The 18,589-nt window shown below is 37.6% G+C and overlaps 1 protein-coding gene across 2 annotated transcripts in view; it reads right to left on the bottom strand.

Annotated features, from left to right (window-relative positions):
• Positions 1-18,589, bottom strand: part of STK3 (serine/threonine kinase 3) — a 332,138-nt gene that overhangs the window by 19,886 nt on the left and 293,663 nt on the right. The gene's annotated exons all lie outside the window — the stretch shown is intronic.

The raw sequence follows: 18,589 nt of genomic DNA, 5'->3' as shown, positions 1-18,589 counted from the left end.
TGCCACCGTTACTTCCAAATGGCTGAGTAAACATTGATTACAAACTAAAATTTTCAAACTCAGATGATTATAATGCACGAATGGTCCAAAAAGGCTTTTTTTTTGGGGGGGGTGTCTAAGAATGGCACCAAATTAGATTTTTAAAAACTGTTTTTGGGTATCAACTAATTTAATAGAGAACATGGCATCAAAATGTTATCTCTAATAACACCTTGCAAAATGAGTGTGTTCCCAAACGTTCCTGTAAGTCTTCAGTGCTGGGGCTGGACCAAGCTGCACCTCACACAAAGGCAGCAAGGCTTTGGTTTTATCCTCCCTTGAGCCAGACACCTGCCTTCTGAGTTGCCTCACTACTCATGTGGACATGGAAGCAGAGGCAGAGAACTGAGGTTGGAGGACAGCACGAAGAATGGCTGATCTTACTTTACATCTACCAGGAAGCTGGGAGACTGTGGTCACGAGTGGAAATTTGAGGATCAGAATTTCAGCTCTGGTTTGAATAATACACATTAATATGGAGTAGTTTTGCTAGTAAATCTTCACATTTTTATTTTACAAGATGAAATTTCAGCTCAGTCTTAAAAAGTACATTTTAATAAGGATAAAAGGAAAATGCATCTTTAATTACAGACCAAATGAAAGACATACTGTTGGTTTACCTCCTGTGGAAAAAGTAATAACACAGCTACGTGACTGCTGAATTCAATGTGCTCTTGAGGAACTTTCCATAAAATATTAGTAAGTGACTGACATACACTGTTATTCAAGGAAGAGCTTATCTACTGGATAATTATTCTGAAACTGGTTTATATTCACATACAATAAATGTAACTCTCAATCTGAAAAAAATGACCCAGCAGACCTAGTGCTGAGCTGCCAGTACCTGGTACTAAGAGATCTAGAATTCTCCAAAGCTTTCTTAGACAAGAACACTGTGAGTAACTTTCCTTTTCCTTATTAGAGTCAGAGTAGCAGTGCATTACCAGAAATGATCAACTAATTTTGAAAAATACCACATGAAAAGAAATTACCTTCAAACTGACAAAAACATTGCAAGCTCGTTCACACAACACTGCCCATTTCTGGATACCCACGATTTACCTAAGTTCTTCTAGCCTATTTTCAGTTAGCAATATCCATTTGAATGAACCTCTTCCTGCTATAGTTCTCTTAACTACAGTGCATGATCTTGTGACTCTGTCAGGTCCACCCTAGTCCTGCCACTGCCAACCCACAGATCTCTTCTAATCACTCCCAGTTGTGAGAGACAGGCATAGTCCTAATCAGTTTCTCCTCACAGGCATGTTCACTGCCTCATCTCACCAGTACTCAGTACAAGGCCTTTTAAGTAGGCCACCCTCACTCTCACAGTTGTTTCTATAGTCAGAATAGCCAGCTCTGCTGGACCATGTTGTCAAAAGAAGGGAGAGATAACTCTTAAATATTGAGGAAGTTGAAGATTCTGTTAGCTATCTTCTAATTTTTCAATAACCAGAAACTGTCTTTCATTGGTCTTTAGTGAGTGTCGTCCTTAATTATATCAACTAATTTTAAAGATGACATTTTTCCTAGACAATTTTGCTAGGGTGACAGCATAAGCTTCCCCAACCCTTGGTAAATCTCTGCTCTAAGTATAAAAAACAAGACACTGTTTACTGACTCTTAAGAGGTATGGGTTTTTAATCTTGCAGGGTGAGCAAGTGTTGAATATTTGGTAACAATTTTGTAAACTCTTTTACATCCCACTTAGAAATTAACTGATAGAATACCTGAGGGATAGCAGTAAAAGTGGAATCAGTAGAACAGAATAAAATTAAATGATCTAAATCAACTGCAGTGTAACTGAAACCTTCTGAATAGGCAGGTGTCTTCTGAAAAGGGTAGGGATAAATGAAGTTACAGCTTGACTGGCTCAGAGAGTTTACAGGTTCGTAGAGGATGAGTGGCTTACAGCTCGATCACTGGCTCCTAAAATGTCAGGAAATTGGGCCACTATCAGATCAATAGTATCTGAAACTGAGAAACATGAAGCCATTGAGCTCTACAGATATGAATAGTGGCATCCACTGAACCCCTCTCACAAGGGCAAGATTTCAACCTCTAAGCGAGGGCTAGGTCGCTAGCTATACAGTACCCTCTGGCGGCCAGATTTGGCACTGCAGATTTTCTGCCTTTCAAGAAAAGAGGCCTGGTTTTTTTTTGTTTGTTTGTTTTTAATGCACAGACTTACCATCGGGTTATGCCTTGATAAAGCCATCATAAAGTAAAAATATCATTAAGTCTAAAATGCATTTAGTACAGCTAACCTACCAAACATCATAGCTTAACCTAGCCTAAACATGCTCAGAACAATTAACATTAGCCTTCAGTTGGGCAAAATCATCTAACACAAAGCCTATTTTATAATAAAGTGCTGAATATCTCATGTAATTTATTGAATACTGTACTGAAAGTGAAAAAGAATGGCTATATGATTACTCCAAGTACCGTTTCTACTGAATGTGTAACACTTTCATATCACCAAAAAACTTTAAGTGGAACCATCATATGCCAGGGACTGTCTGTAATTCAAAATCTTTCCAGACAAGGAAGGAATCACCAATAGCACTGCTGGGCTATGGGTAGGTGGGCAACTACCTACTAGGTGTAAATCTGTCACCCAAAAAAGTAAGTTATTATAGTGGCTTTACGGGAGAAAATGTTCCTGTGAATGTGTTTAAAATCGCATGGGTGTAGCTACTTAAATGAAGAAATCTGGTGAGTACTTAGCTATTTAAAATTTCATTCTTTGCAGGCACTTACTTTACAAGAAGTGTTCTTATATATAGAGATTCAAATTGCTATAAATATGTACATAATAGCTAACATGCACTCAGTGCTTACCACTGGCAGACACTATGCTGTTATTTAATAGGCAATAATCCTACGAATTAGTATTATTAGTATCATGATTTTTCAGAGTTTACGTTTTCAGAGGCACTAAGAGTTGGAACTTCAAGACATTTAGCTAATAAAAAAGTGTGGCCAGGATTTGAATCCAAGGGAACCGAATTTCGGAGCCGGCACTCTTAAACACTATACAATGCAGTTAAATATATGTAGTTTACCGGCCATAATACATTTTTCCAAAAAAGAGATGGTTTCTTAAAAAATTTAAGTTAGATTCAGATTAGTATAGAGACTTGCAGGTCAATGATGCTTAAAAACTAAACTAAAACCCTATGCCAGTTGAGTGTTCATTTCCTAGAATGTTTACTCACATACACCTCATGGTGGAGAGGGGAGTTTACAATTGGCCACAGAGCCTGAGACCTAATATTTTTCAAATCATAATATATTTTACAGTACTTTACAATTTACAAAGCATGTTTACATACATTGTATCACATGAACCTCAAAATAATGCTGTGAAATGGGGCAGATAATTCTGTAATAGGCATTATTCTTAACTTTACAGATGATTAATGAGGCTTAGAATGGTAAGTCATTTCCTTAAATAACACAATTCTCTCAAAATCTAAGATGTTCCAAATGACTGAATGCATTATGAATTGCCCTATCATAGGCTTTATCATCTGTCACATAAAATTAAAAAAAAAAGATTTCTCACAATAAACCAAAATAAAATTTTACTTCATTTTATTTCTGCTTTATCTACAATAAATATTATAATTCAACAGTAATTACTATTGTTGAACTAGTAAAACCCACATAACAAAATAAAAACCAGAACATGAAAAGTTCTAGTAAGGAGAATGAGAACAAGTATGGATCATAACATCCAGAGTTAGGAACGAAATGGTCCAAAAATTATGAGATTAAGATCAATGATTACATCAAGCACTCAGCATTTTTGTAATTATTTAAGTTTGCAAAGTGCCTTCAAAAATTTGTTACTCTTTTATAATCCCCAAGAGATCACTGAGAGACAATAATAGCCTTTACATGGCAGATGAAGAACATTTTGAAAGTACTATGAAATTATTATTTTTGTTTAAAAGAAAACATCTTGTGATTCTAACCATAACCAAAAGCCCCAAGTTCTTTCTGAATATAAGCAATGCCATTTACAAACATTCCTGCTGCACCCATCTTCTACACCCCCTGTTGTCATGAATTTGCATACCTGCCTCTGATTACAGGCTGGATCGCCCCAAAGTAGTCTTCTCAGAAACCTGTCTACACAGTCAGCTTCTTTCTCTTGTGCATCTTCAAACTCTTTTTGTCTTTAGCATCAACATGATATACTTTCTGATATTTCCCATCTTAAACTTTTATCGTTTTTTCTTATCTCAAGAAAACCCTGCCTTGACTCACGCTCATTCCCCCAGTTGTCACAACTCCATCCCTCTTCTCCTTTAGAAAGTCAAACTTCTCAAAGTATGGAGAAAACAATCTCCATATTTTAAAATGGCAATCAAACTTCAACTTGCTCCATACTGGCTTCTGATCCCCTAATGCGCTCCAAACTTTCTCTTGTTAGGTCACCAAAGTTAAATGAATTCTTTTTAATTTCTATCTGATTTGGCCCCTTGATACTTTGTCTACACCTTTCCTTCTTGAAATCTCCCTCTCTTGGCTCCTATAACACCATGCTCTCTTTTCTCCTACCTTTATGGCCATTTCTCAATCTCCTTTATTGGCTTCTTCTCAACTATTAAATGTTATAACTACTCAGGACTCTGGGCTTTTACTATATACTCCATTTCCTAGGCAGTCTCATACATGCCCTGGGCTTTAAATACCATCTATCTGATGTTATCTCTAATATAGATCTGTCTTCTGAGTTCCAGAACTTAGTAATTCTATTAGATGTCTCTTGGGTATTGCAATACTCAATACGTCCATATCTGATAGAGACCTTCTAAACTGTTTATCTTTTAACCTTTCCTATTTCACTAAATGGCTCTTCCGCCATCCAACTAGTTGCAAAGGCTAAGAACCTACTAAATGTTGCCATGCTTTGTGTTCATACTACTTACCAAGATATGTCAAATCGATCCTCGTCTTCATCTGCTGTCATCTCGCCAGTCAAGGCCCTCTTATCTTGAGCACGCTGTTTCAACAGCTTCCTAACTAGTTTCCTTCTATCTTTGCTCCCCTCCAATTCAATCTCCAGACAGCAGCCAGAATTATTGTTTAAAAATGCACAATGGGTCATGTCCTGCCCCTAAGATACAGAAATGGCTCTTTGTTGCATCTGAAATCTGAATGCGCCCTTGCCTGAATCTAGTCCTGCCTTGGTCTGAAGCTTCAGCTTGTGCTACTCTAGCCATTACTACTATGTTTCCATCATGACTGATTCTCTTTTAGTTTCTCAGATTCACCAAGCTTTTTGCACACTGAATTGGGAGTAAAATGGTCCAAAAATTAAGAGGTTAGGATTAAAATGATTATATGCCTTTCCTTTGGTTAGAATATTGTTCCACACTTCCCACTTTGGCTTCAAGACTTTGTTAACACAGTTCTTTCTACTGAGAATGTCCTTTCCCTCATCTCTGCCTGATGAAGTTCTACTCATCTTTAGGACTGATCTTAAATGTCATCTTCATAAAGTCTTTCTGGTCAAAATTTCCCTATAAGCAGGTTGAGTTACTTTTTCTCCATATACCTAAAGATAATTTTGCATATACCTCTGTTATAACATTTATCACCGTACTGCAATTTAAAAAAAATTTCTGCCACATTAGAACTGTACTATGTGAGATACCTGAATATAGGACTGGGCCTTCTTTAGATCCCCAAATTTAGCAGGTGATTAACATCATCCAATCTGTCACCCATTAATATTGCTTTAAGAATAAGAGCCATCTTACATGGCAACAACCACTAGTGAAGATTGTATTTATTAACTTGTGTTTGTCATCACTGTGACATATACATATTCAGAAAAACGACTCAATATTAATCATTAAAGATGTTACTGTGATGAAGTTTCCTGAAATCTGAGTTCATCTGTATGCCCATATCCAATGACTTGAATGTCTCAACCAATTTATTGGCTAGCACAATTCTCAAGCCTTATTAGGAACCATAATTTCTGTGGTTGACATCTTTTTTTTTTTTTTTTGAGACGGAGTCTCGCTCTGTCACCCAGGCTGGAGTGCAGTGGCCGGATCTCAGCTCACTGCAAGCTCCGCCTCCCGGGTTTACGCCATTCTCCTGCCTCAGCCTCCCGAGTAGCTGGGACTACAGGTGCCTGCCACCTCGCCCGGCTAGTTTTTTGTATTTTTCAGTAGAGACGGGGTTTAACCCTGTTAGCCGGATGGTCTCGATCTCCTGACCTCGTGTTCCGCTCGTCTCGGCCTTTCAAAGTGCTGGGATTACAGGCTTGAGCCACCGCGCCTGGCCATGGTTGACATCTTAATGCTGAGTAGGAGCTGGAAGCTTTGTGGACTCTCAGGTTCATGCACCTGAAAGGCCTGTTTGCTTAAGGGTGTGCATGATCTTGCTCAGAAGCACCAAGAACAGCGGTGAGAAGAGAGAATGTAGAACATCCATTGTATACAAGAGGCAGTGACAACAGAGATGGCCTATTCAAAAGCCTTTAATTCTCAAGCACCAGGAAAACAATTTTAGAACTGACTACAATAGATCTTTTGCTAGACTGTTTTGAAGGCTAATTTTTTAGAAAGCAAAACCATATTATCAGAATATTAATCCACAATAAGATTGAATACAATTTGTTAAAGAACAGACTCCATGTACTATTACAAAAATCAGGTCTGAGCTGAAACACCATCCACTTGAAATATTTAAAAATAAAAACAGACAACTCTCTTAAGGAGGTCTTTTAAAGCATCATCTGATATCTACGCTATGATAAAAGTCAGCATCAAGTTTAGAGAAGTGAAACAAAACACTATCATCATGCCCCTATGAGCTAAAACTTTGAGAATTATAAATGGCGGATTTAACAATGACAACCTTGCCATTTTTTTGCCAGATTCGAAACAAATTATGCTAGTTCCTCCTCTAGAATTTCTTGCTTTTTCTGTCTGTGACCTTCTCAGCTCACCCAAAAGCAGCACCATTCATTGACTGAACTGTTATTTGACAGTCTGTCATAATCAAATATGGTGAACAGAGTATCACGATGTTCCAGTTCACTTTAAAGCAAACTATTTAGGTCTATAAATTCTATCTAGGCCTTAGATACACTTCAAGGCAAAGGCAGGTATGTTGGGCAGAGAAAACATCAAGATTTGACTTTTACTCCAAAATGTACTTCAGTGTAGACTGGAACTTTGTATTCAAAACATTAGGGGAGAAAAGTTTAATGTTACATGTGTATTCAACATAATAATATCCTCTGTTTTATCCAGGTAATTCATGAAAACCAGAGGTATGGAGGGAAGGTGAGAATCAGGCAGTGATTTGCTTACAGATATGAAATCTTGGGAGCAACTCAGTCCAGTGCAGAGACTTCTATTGCCCTACAAACTCTAATATTGGGCAGACTTGGGTTTTTACTGGTTAGGTAATGAAAAGCCCAAGGTAATTATCAGGACTAATCAGAATTACAAAGGGCACTGACACGAGGTCACTGTAATAAAGTTATACTTTATATTATCAGCAGTCTTAAAGGGCTATGGGTAAATGTTCTGGCTGTGTGGCCCCCTGATAAGCAGGATTTTCATTCCAATAGAAAAAGGAAAAAAACTGATTCCAGGTGGAACCAATATTGCTTCCCCACCCTTTTTTCAGTTGAGAGCTGACAATCATGTTACAAAATGAAAAAGGCAAATGCATGAACAGATTTTAGTGTTGCAATAAAACAAAAGTTACCACAAAACTAATGTGGCTTTTTTAATGACATGAATAACAGATTCTGGGCAAATGGTAATTATTCATAATTAATTTCATTTCAAAAATAGCCATAGCCAAAATTATTTTTACACAGTCAACCCAAAATGTTTCCAAATTCTCTAACATCTATAAATTAAATCACTCTTGATGATTTCCACTACAACCATGCAAGGTTTAACACTTTCACAACAAAGGAGTTTAGAATATATCACCCCAAAATACATTACTCTGGCACACTGACTATTTTGAGTAAAAGGTACTTGAAAAACAGCAACTGCAAGAACACTCTGATCTTTCTTCTCATAAAAGCAGGAAATGAAATTCCCATGTGAAAGATAGCCTCCCTCTACCAGAAGGAAAGCATCATTCTTATCATCAGGACGGGAAGTTGAGACCGAGGAAAATCTGTACAGATAAACCTTGTTAAGCTAACTCTTGTCTTTCTAGTTACTTCTCTGCCCAAGGCCCTCTGCCTTGTCACAGTTTCACAATTTACTACTCTTTCGCCAACAGAGTAGTAAATTCAGTATATAAGTTTTCAATTTTAACTGCATCTGTGGGTCTTCATTTCCTTATGAAGACTCCTTGCCATGTAAAATTTGTACTAAATAAATTTCTATGTTTTTCTCCTGTTGATCGATCTATGTCAATCTAATTCTCAGACCTAGCTGAAATACCCTAGAAATTGGTAAAGGTACAATTTCACCTCACCTACAACACATACGTATCATTTAAAAACATCTTTCTCAACCCCAACTCCCTAGCAGCCATGGTGCACCCTCAATGTTGTGACTGAGAATTAAGCGTTCCTGAGCTCTTCTCCTCTGCAAATTCCACTCATGGGTTCTTCACCAAATGTCCATTCGCAATTCATTCAGCCATTTCCTATCTCCTCTCCACCTGAACAGGCCACCCCTGCAGCCCTGAAATGCTTGAGGGGCTTGGGAAGCTGAAATTCTGTGGTATAAGGTTTCAATGGCTAGCCTAGCATAATCATCACATGTGGGGGTGGCCCTAATGAAGGCAAGGGAGAGGGAAGGGAAAGGACACTGAGAAAAGGCTTCAGGAGTCTGTTTTAGGGCATCTTAGCCTTGGCACTAATGAACATTTGGTGGGGTCAGGGGAATTATTGGTTGTGAGGGGCTGTCCTGTGTGTTGTAGGATGTTTAGCAGCATCCCCAGAGTCTACTCACTAGATGCCAGTAGCCTTCCCCAAGTTTGGACAACCCAAATATCTCTAGGCATTATCAAATTGTCCCTGGGGGGCAAAATCACCCCTGTTTGAGAACCAGCAGTCTACTCTAGAGTCTTGGGCATAGAGAGGTGTAGGAAGAAAATTAAACAGAGGAAAGAACCTGAATTCAGAGAGACTCTTGGGCTATGTGTGGAAGAAGCAAGTGGCTCTTGGTCACATGCTGCTCTCTGTGAACATGACTCAATGTAGCGGAAATTTGAGAGCGAGCACAAGGACAAGAGGAATGGAAGTCAGGAAGTGAGAGGAATCTGCAAGGAAGAATTCCAACCGAAATACTCTCCCCCTCACTGACGAGGTGATCCCTATGTATCTACTAAAGAGTACTCAAACTCTTTTTCTTAAGGCGCTGGTTTATAAAGGCCATCAGGAAGCAGACTGAGATTTGGGGGTGGGGTGGAAGAAGGGGAGTTGGGAGGTACAGAAGGGTTTCCCCTACCTAAACTAAGCTCGGGCTGAAGATCGATCGAGTTTGCCTCCTGAGCAGAGCAAAGAACTGAAACATGCGAGAGGGTTGCAGTGCAGCATTTTAGCCAACTTTCCCAAGGCAGATGCCTGGAGTTCTCACTGAGGAAGCGGGCAGAACCTAGAAAAATCCTTACTACTCCCCCAAGTTTGCAGAGGGACTTCAGATGACTAAAAGTAGCTGCAGGAAAGAAAAAGGATATTTTCTTTTCTGCCTAGCCATTTACAAAGTTTTTTAACTCGTAGAAAATCATCAGAGTTCTTTCAGTTTCTGAGCCTCTCAAATGAAGTGGAAATACTATAAACTCATGTCACAGAGATGTTCTGAAGATTACATGAGACCACAGATGTTAAAGGGCCTAGCACAAAGGTGGCACAGGTGGCTCCCTATCTTCTGTCTCTCCTTGATTTTTAGTTTTCTTTGGGCTCATGTACCACATGCCAACATCTGTGCCACCAGAGCTTTCTCTATCTGCTCTTATACACTATATTTACCAGCTTCTGTCGTTATCTTGTTCTGTGATTTTCCTGTCTCCCTATGTTCCTGATGAGGTGGCAGTGGTACTTGCTGCTAAATACATCGAAGTCCTTTCATCACTGGTGACAAGAGTGCATGTGAAAGGTAGCAGTGGAGAAGATGCAGGAAAAAGAATGCCATAGTGAGGATGACACACTTCATCACTGTTTTACCCTTGACAGCTCTGACTGACTCCACCTGAGTGAAGACATGAAAAAATCTCTTTCTGCGTCATAGTGCAGGCGTGTAGTTTAGCAGGAAACTTGAGAGGCAGTTAAAAGATGAAGAAGTGGCCAGGCGCGGTGGCTCACACCTGCAATCCCACCATTTTGGGAGGCCGAGGCGGGCGATCATGAGGCTGGGAGTTTGAGACCAGCCTGGCCAACATGGTGAAACCCTGTCCCTACTAAAAATACAAAAATTAGCTGGGCATGGCGGCAGGTGCCTGTAATCCCAGCAACTTGGGAGACTGAGGTAGCAGAATTGCTTGAATCCGGGAGGTGGAGGTTGCAGTGAGCTAATATTGTACTATTGCACGCCAGCCTGGGCGACAGAGCAACACTCCATCTCAGGGGAGGGAAAAAAAAAAGATGAAGAAGTGTATCAGGAGTTCAGCTTTTGCTAAGTCAGAGAAAGTTCTTAACAGACTAACTCTTTCGCAGATAATAAACTGTGGACAAAATACAAGAACCAACTACTGAATTCTCTGCAGAATGAACAAAAACACATTCTTCACCCTCCACAAGAAAACATTTACAATGTCTGGGATGTAATCCAAAATTACTTGACATACAAAGAATCTGGAAAATGCAATCCACCCCCAATGGAAAAGACAATTAACAGAAACCAACCTTGATACGACCCAGATATCAGAAATAAAAAGACTTTAAAGCAGCTATAATTACTGCTGAGGTAAGAGAAGATATGCTCACTATGGATGAAAAGAATGAGAAATCTCAGCAGAGAAACCAGAAATATAAAAACAACAACAAAAACAAATAGGAGCTTTGAAACTTGAAAAATTCAATATCTGAAATAAAAAGCTTTCTGGATAGGCTTAATAGCAGAATGAAGATGACAAAAAAATGATTGGAAAAAGGTTAGTGAAAATTATCCAATCTGAAGAGGAGAGAGAAAAAAATTTAAAAAGACAGTGTTTCAGGACCCTCTGAAGTCCCAGAAGGTGGGGAATGGGAGAAAGTGGCGGGAAAAAACATCAGTGCAAATTACAGCTAAAAACAGTCCTAAATTTGGCAACAGACAAATTTATAAAGTCAAGAAGCTCGTGAACTGTAAAGAAGATGAAAAACAACATTAATCACAAAAATATATGCCTAGGTTGATAGAAACCAAAAATAAAAAAGTTGTGAAAGGAGACAGAGAGAAAAACACATATACAGGGCAACAATTGGAATAATCAGACTTCTCTTTTGAAAATATGAAGTCCAGAAGACATCTGGAACAATATTTCAAACTTTCTGAGATAGGAGAAGCACACTTCACTTTAAATATAAAGGCATAGAGAGGTTAAAGTAAATGGATGTAAAAAGAACACGCAAACAGTGAATGATTATCGTACTAACACTGGAGGGGGAAGCATATCACCTGCCTAGCTGCCACAGTATGATTTCAAAAAAACTAGAACATTCACCAAGAACAAACAAACAAACAAAAAACCTCTTCAAATAGACCACGGAACTGAATTCAAACTTGTATCTGATAACAGCGATGACAGTATCTCTCTATAACAATCTTGACCAGCATATATCACCATTACTAGAGGCTACTGACAAGAAATCCAACCTTGGTATGCTGTACATGACTGTTCTCCCACCCTCCCAGTGAAATCAAGCAAAATTAATAATAGCCTACTACGTCAGAGGGACTCTTTTGGGGGAAAGTTTCAGGCTATGCTCTTGCCTCAAAATTGGCGGGGAAAACACATACACATATACATACACACAAAGCAAATATAGCAAAATGTTCAAAATTGTTGAATCTAAGTAGTAAATGTTAAGTGTTTATTGTACTATTTTTCAGCTTTTTGAATATATTAAATTTTTTTATACTGTAAAAAGAGAAAAATTAGCCAGAAGAGCTTTATTCAAAACACCTTCCCCTCCCTTTCCTCCATATTTTGATATATTCTTGGTGGGGAGGTATATCAGGATACTAATTGTATCTTTTGATACGAAAATAACTTCACATGATTCTGGTATATTTCAACCACTGCTAGAAAATCCACATGGATAAATGCTAGAATGAGGGCTAGGACTTTTTCTAGTTTGTCCATTACTGCATCTAGTATATTTTCAAGGAATAAATGTTCAATGAATAAAAAAAAAAGCTACCCTAGATGTTCAATAAGAAAGACATCTGCACCTATATGTTTACTGCAGCACAATTCACAATTGCAAAGATATGGAATTAACCTAAGTGCTCATCTACAGATGAGTGGATAAAGCAAATGTGGTATATCTGTATCATGGAATACTACTCAGCCATAAAAAGTAACATCTTTTGTAGCAACTTAAATGGAATTGGAGGCCATTATCCTAAGTGAAATAACTCAGGAATAGAAAACCAAATACTGCATGTTCTTACTCGTAAGTGGGAGCTAAGCTATGGATATGCAAAGGCATGCAGAGTGGTATAATGGACACTGGAGTCTCAGAATGGGGATGTGGGATTGAAAAAAATCACCTACTGGGTACACTGTACACTATTCGGGTGACGGGTACACTAACAGCCCAGCTTCACCATTATACAACTTACCCATGTAACCAAAAACCACTAGTATCCCTAAAGCTATTGAAATTAAAAACAAAAACAAAAAACAAAACAAAACAAAAACTTGGTAAGCCTCCTAGACTTCATAATCTCAAGAATTCTCAACATTATCTGGAAAAATTGTTGGTAGGAATACTTTTGTTTGGTATTTTTTCAAGGATAGAATGATGTTTTGATAATCAGACTTCTCCTTTACTTGTCACTTAGTAACCTTCCATACTAAAAAAATTTAGTCATTGAAGTGTACCATTTATTCAACCGAAGCTAGTTGAATTCTCACATTTCTCACACTCCCCTTGAGCTGGCATCAAAGATTAACTTAAAAGGTCATGAAGGAATTCAAATTCAAGGAATTGAAATTTCCAGCATGCCCATCTTGACACTTTGAAATAAATATAAACATATCCTAATGTCACTTCATTACAGCATTCACTTTTCCAAGGAGCTCTAAAAAGAAAATAACCTGCAGGTGAATTTTTGACATGCAAGTCTTGAAGATAAAACAATGTAACATTCTTCCAGATCAGTTATATGCTTTAAAAGCATTATTTCTCCCTGAATAAAAATGAATCCGAAGGCTGTGATTCCTCAGAACAATTAAAGTTAAATGTTCTCAAAACAATTTTACATAGCTCATTCTAAATGTTCTTTACCAACTTTTAAATAAGAATGACAAATAAGAGACAGTCAAATGTTTTTATGGATCTTGTGAATAAACTATGTAAAGATAAAAAATACATATACATATAAAATACAATTTGTAAATTTGTAAATGAGGGCAGGGATTAGCAAGGCCAGGATGGATAAAGACATGTTTTCTGGCATTTAGGTAACTTTGTCCCCATGAGATGACCCTCAGCAGCTGTCTCAACGTGTGCTCAGCAGTGATTTGATTCAATGACCAATATTCAAACAGCACTCCCTTAGAGACTCTATGCATGACCTCTGACTGCTTGGTGCCTAACTCTCCACATATGTCAAACAGAGAGAAGAGTAATTGCTAGTTACCTCCCAGCAATTCTAGAAGATTTAATGAGGCAGGGAGCCAGACCTCCATGGTGAGTCAATTATTCCCTGGGTAGAAGTTATGTTATTTGTGAGGTGCCGTAATTCTAAGGATAACAGAGTATTGTACAAGCATTACAAATAGGTACTTCTCGATTCCCCAAAGTGTTGACATTAAATCTTTCAGAATAATATACTCACCTAGTAACAAATGGTCTAATATTTTATAAAACAGTTTGAATTTTATGGAATGAAAGCATACAGATTTTATAATGTTGTTTCTTTTCTGATTATTAGTAAGAGAGAGAACGATCTTTTAGGACAAATGGGCTTAAAGGAATAGACAGATAAGGGAGAAGCTCTCTAACTGAATCCGGACCTATTAAAATGGCCAAGAGGTACCATGAACTATGTATTTCACTGAGCTGGGCCACGTCCAGAGTCCACTAATTTCAGCTTGCTCAAGTCAAGGCTAGGATGCTGCCGTAGTAGAAAAGATACAGATCTGCTGATGAAATGTGTTTCAATTCTTCTAAAGAAATGGGGCCCAATATTAACTTACATGATTATATAACACACATAAATAAAGGCAGTAACAAACACTTAATTTTGGATTAGTGACTGTCACAGGATCTTTATATAGTTCACACAGGATGGTCATGCTCTCATAAGTTAAAATGGAGAAAATTGATTTTTTACACCAGATTAGCCACACAATATTAATCATATAAAATGTTTCCCTGAAAGTCTTGGCATAAAAATGGGCCAATGTGTTCTGTTTTGCCTTTTTCCCCAAAGTAAATTTAGATGGGGGTGGGGAGGGAAAACTTAAGCAATCACAAATTTCAAAATCAATAAATTCAAATTGTTTTTAAGGCAGTAAATACACAGGCCTGCCAAATGCTGCAGGAAATTGATGTACAATCTGTCTGGCAGCTGGACCATGTGAAAAAATTTTAGAAAAGACCTTAAAATAACCAAGACTCTGAAGGCTCAACAAACTTTGTTTTAGTAAGACAATTTTCCTGGTCCATAAAAAAGATAAGGAAGTAAGAGGTAGGATAACCAATTTAACTTAGGGTGTGGTGAATTATCTTGGGTATCTTAAATTGGTACTTAATTTGGTCTGGGCTCAGAAGAAATGGTTTACCACGGTGATTAAGACAGCTGCTAGGTGTCATGGATTTAAATTATACCACAGAACACAGGAGTGTGTTTGAACACAGACAGGTAGGACAGTCTCCAAAAAGCTAAGAGTGCCACCTCTGTTCAGCAAAAATTAAGTCAGTTTTTTACTACCCTTTAAGAGTTGCCTCCACTGATTTGGCCTTGAACATAGACTGAATGAGAAGATTTAGTTTTCCAACATATGTGCCACCATGACTTAAAGACTTAATATAATCCACTTTATTCTAAGTCCCAAAATTTTTCAGAAAGACCAGGAAGCCATTTAAACAAAGAAAATAATTCCCTTCCTACAAAAATCGGGGGAAATACTAACCTTTGTCATTCAAAATAGTTTTAGTTTGATACCAAAGTATCCTTATTAACACTTTGAGCAGGGACACCAACGTATTTTATTTTATTGTTCACTTCGAAGTTATAAAAGTAGTCTACATTAAATGAAAAAATTCAAACAATACCAATATAAAAATGTACTAACTAGTGTAAGTTCACTTTTGACCCTGAACCCCCAGCTACCGAACTCATCAGGGAAAACTACTGCGATTTGTTGAAGTGAAGGGAGTGGAGTCTACATTAAATTAGAATACAATAGTGCAAGTTTATGGACTTTTTACATCAATATATGTACTTTCAATGTGACTAAACAATTTCACCATTTACTGTTTTTTCTTTTTCAAAGTAAATATAAAGACAGGTACCTTTGGGGAAGAAAAAAGAAAAGAAAAAAAAGTAAATATAAAGAAAACACTGGAACTAGATTTTCAATAGCGCAGTTAATAAGGATTAGAAAATACCATATATAATAGAAAATATAAGATTTAAAATTTTAAGATCCTCTTTTTATGACTTAAATATTTATATGTATAATATACATATGTACATGTGTATACATACATATATACAAACTACATATTACAGGATATAAAATACTGAGTAACAATGAATCTGATCTTTTTGGATATTCTTGAAAAAAGTAAACTTCATCATTTGATCTATCTAGAAGAATTTTATTGATGGCTCACGCCTGTAATCTCAGCAGTTTGGGAGGCTGAGGTGGGCCGATCACCTAAGGTCAGGAGTTCAAGATCAGCCTGACCAACATGGTAAAGCCCTATCTCTACTAAAAATACAAAAAATTAGCCAGGCATGGTGGTGTGTGCCTGTAATCCCAACTACTTGGGGGGCTGAGGCAGGAGAATCACTTGAACCCAGGAGGCAGAGGTTGCAAGGTTGCAGTGAGCTGAAATTGTGCCATTGCACTCCAGCCTGGGCAAAATGAGGGAAACTGCATCTCAAAAAAAAAAAAAAAAAAAAAAATTTTATTTATAAATCTAATGCTTTAGTGGCAGACCAGGAGACAACCCATACACAAGTAGTCAATTTGAATTTTATCTAGAACCATTACTGTTGCCCTGAAAGCCAGATTCATTTTAGTCAACTAAATTTTATGGAGTGTGTTTTATGAACAAAATATTGTATGAAGCTCTAGAAAACAGTCAGCAGAAGACAGTCCTTCTTCTCAAAGGCTTTCCAATGCATTATCAAAAACATACATAGTCACAAGTAATTACAATTTGAAAGCAGCCCACAGAGAAAGAAATTAATTACCACTGGTGGGGCTGGAGATAGTTTAACAGAAGAGATAGGTTTAAGCTGGGTAAGATTTCAACTAGCAACACAGGAATGAAGGATGCTCGAAAATAGCACAGAAAGGCACAAGGAAATAGTACAGACAATTGTACAAGACAAAGAAGTAGGAGGTTGCCATGTACATGTGAAGGATAATGAAGTGGTAGGGCAAGACTAGAGTTTAGGGGGCACAGAGAAGGCAGGAATAAGAAATGAGGCTGGAGAAGTAGATGGGGGCAGATTTTAGAGTCTATCAGCAATAAACCAAAAAATTTAGCATTTATATCACAGAAGTAGGGGACCATCAAAGGTTTCTCAAAGTGAATGACATGATCAGAATAATAATGCACGAGTTCAAATGGAAAAGAACAGTTAGGCAGAATACGACCCATGACAAAGCTCCAAGGAAGAGGTAATGTTGCGTAGATTTAAGGACAGTAGCAATGAAAACTGGAAAAAGGAAACAGAACAAAAGACACATTCTGAAGGCAAGCTGATATAAGGAAAAGATCTTAGGCCCCAGGCTAAAGATTTGATTTCTGGCTCCTCCAACTATTTGCTTTTTGGCATTGGGCATGTTTCTTAGCTCCTTTAACATATAGTTTCCTTATCTATAAAATAGGAATAATGCACTTGCCTGTGTGGGGGGAAAAAAACTGTGAGAAAAATATAGAAAGCTGTCTAGATAATTCATGTCCACACACTTATTTATTCAACATCACATAATGACAAGAAGAATAAAATGTAGCCCCTATCTGGTTGGGGAAACAGACATACAAACAACTAAAGTGACAATGATCTCATGTAATTGGACCTATACTAGGAGTAAGATCCAACAGCAACACAGAGGATAAGGTGTGTGTAAAGCCACTAGAGACTGTGTAAAAGTAGTGAAAGGGTTCAATGAAGTTCCATAGAGGTGATGTATGAACCAGGCTACTCACAACTTTTAAGGTTTCTTATTTTCACATCAAATCACCAGGTCCTTCACCACATATATTATTTATTTATTTATTTATTATACTTTAAGTTCTAGGGTACATGTGCACCATGTGCAGGTTTGTTACATATGTATACATGTGCCATGTTGGTGTGCTGCACCCACTAACTCGTCATTAGTACACAACCCCCTAGGACACAGTGGTATCATTTGAATTCTGGAGTGTGAAAGTCCAAAGGAAATGCTGGAGGAAAAAAGGGGAGGTCAGGGGAGAGGAAGAAAGATTAGAGGAGTATGAATGAATTTTAGGCAAATACCTTCTCAGGAAACAATACTTGAAAGAAAGCCAGATAATTCTTAAGATTCCCAGTGTGATACAATGTTAAGGCAGCAAAACTCAAATGAAAGAATGTAATGAGTTCCAGGTGTTGTTTAGTAGATTTTTTTTCAGTAGGTGAAGCTGAGTTGAGGTGGCTACTGTCAGTGTCAATGCCCTGTCTGAACAAGTTTTCATTTAACTTCAAGCAACAAATACATAGGCTTTTGTTTAGACTGTTTGCATATATTTGTCTACTGCTGCTAAGAGGCAAAATAACCTCTTTCTCGAGAAAGTGAGATAAAACTATGTTTGCAAAAACGTTTATTTTTTAATCTTTTCATGGATCAAGTAATTTTATCTAATTTATTCAACAAATACTTATTGAATAGTTACTGTGCATAAGGTCCAGTGGAGAATATGAGAGCATATAATATGATATAGATTTTATCACCAAGAAGGTCTGAGTATCATAAGTTCACTATAAAGTAGAAGGTAATAAATTCAATGAGAAGTATACAGACAAAGTGCCACACAGTATAAAGGAAGGAGATTACTTTGAGCTGGGAGGATAAGGATTTGGCACTGGCATTAGGACAGAGGGGACTAGGTTGTGTTACTCATGTGACAAACACTTACTGAGCACATACAATGTGCATGCACTTACCTAAATGCAATGAG

Source organism: Macaca thibetana, chromosome 8, assembly GCF_024542745.1.
Source record: "Macaca thibetana thibetana isolate TM-01 chromosome 8, ASM2454274v1, whole genome shotgun sequence".
Taxonomy (NCBI): Eukaryota; Metazoa; Chordata; class Mammalia; order Primates; family Cercopithecidae; genus Macaca; species Macaca thibetana.
Note: the sequence above shows the minus strand (reverse complement) of the source record. Positions and strands in the feature narration are given on the sequence as shown.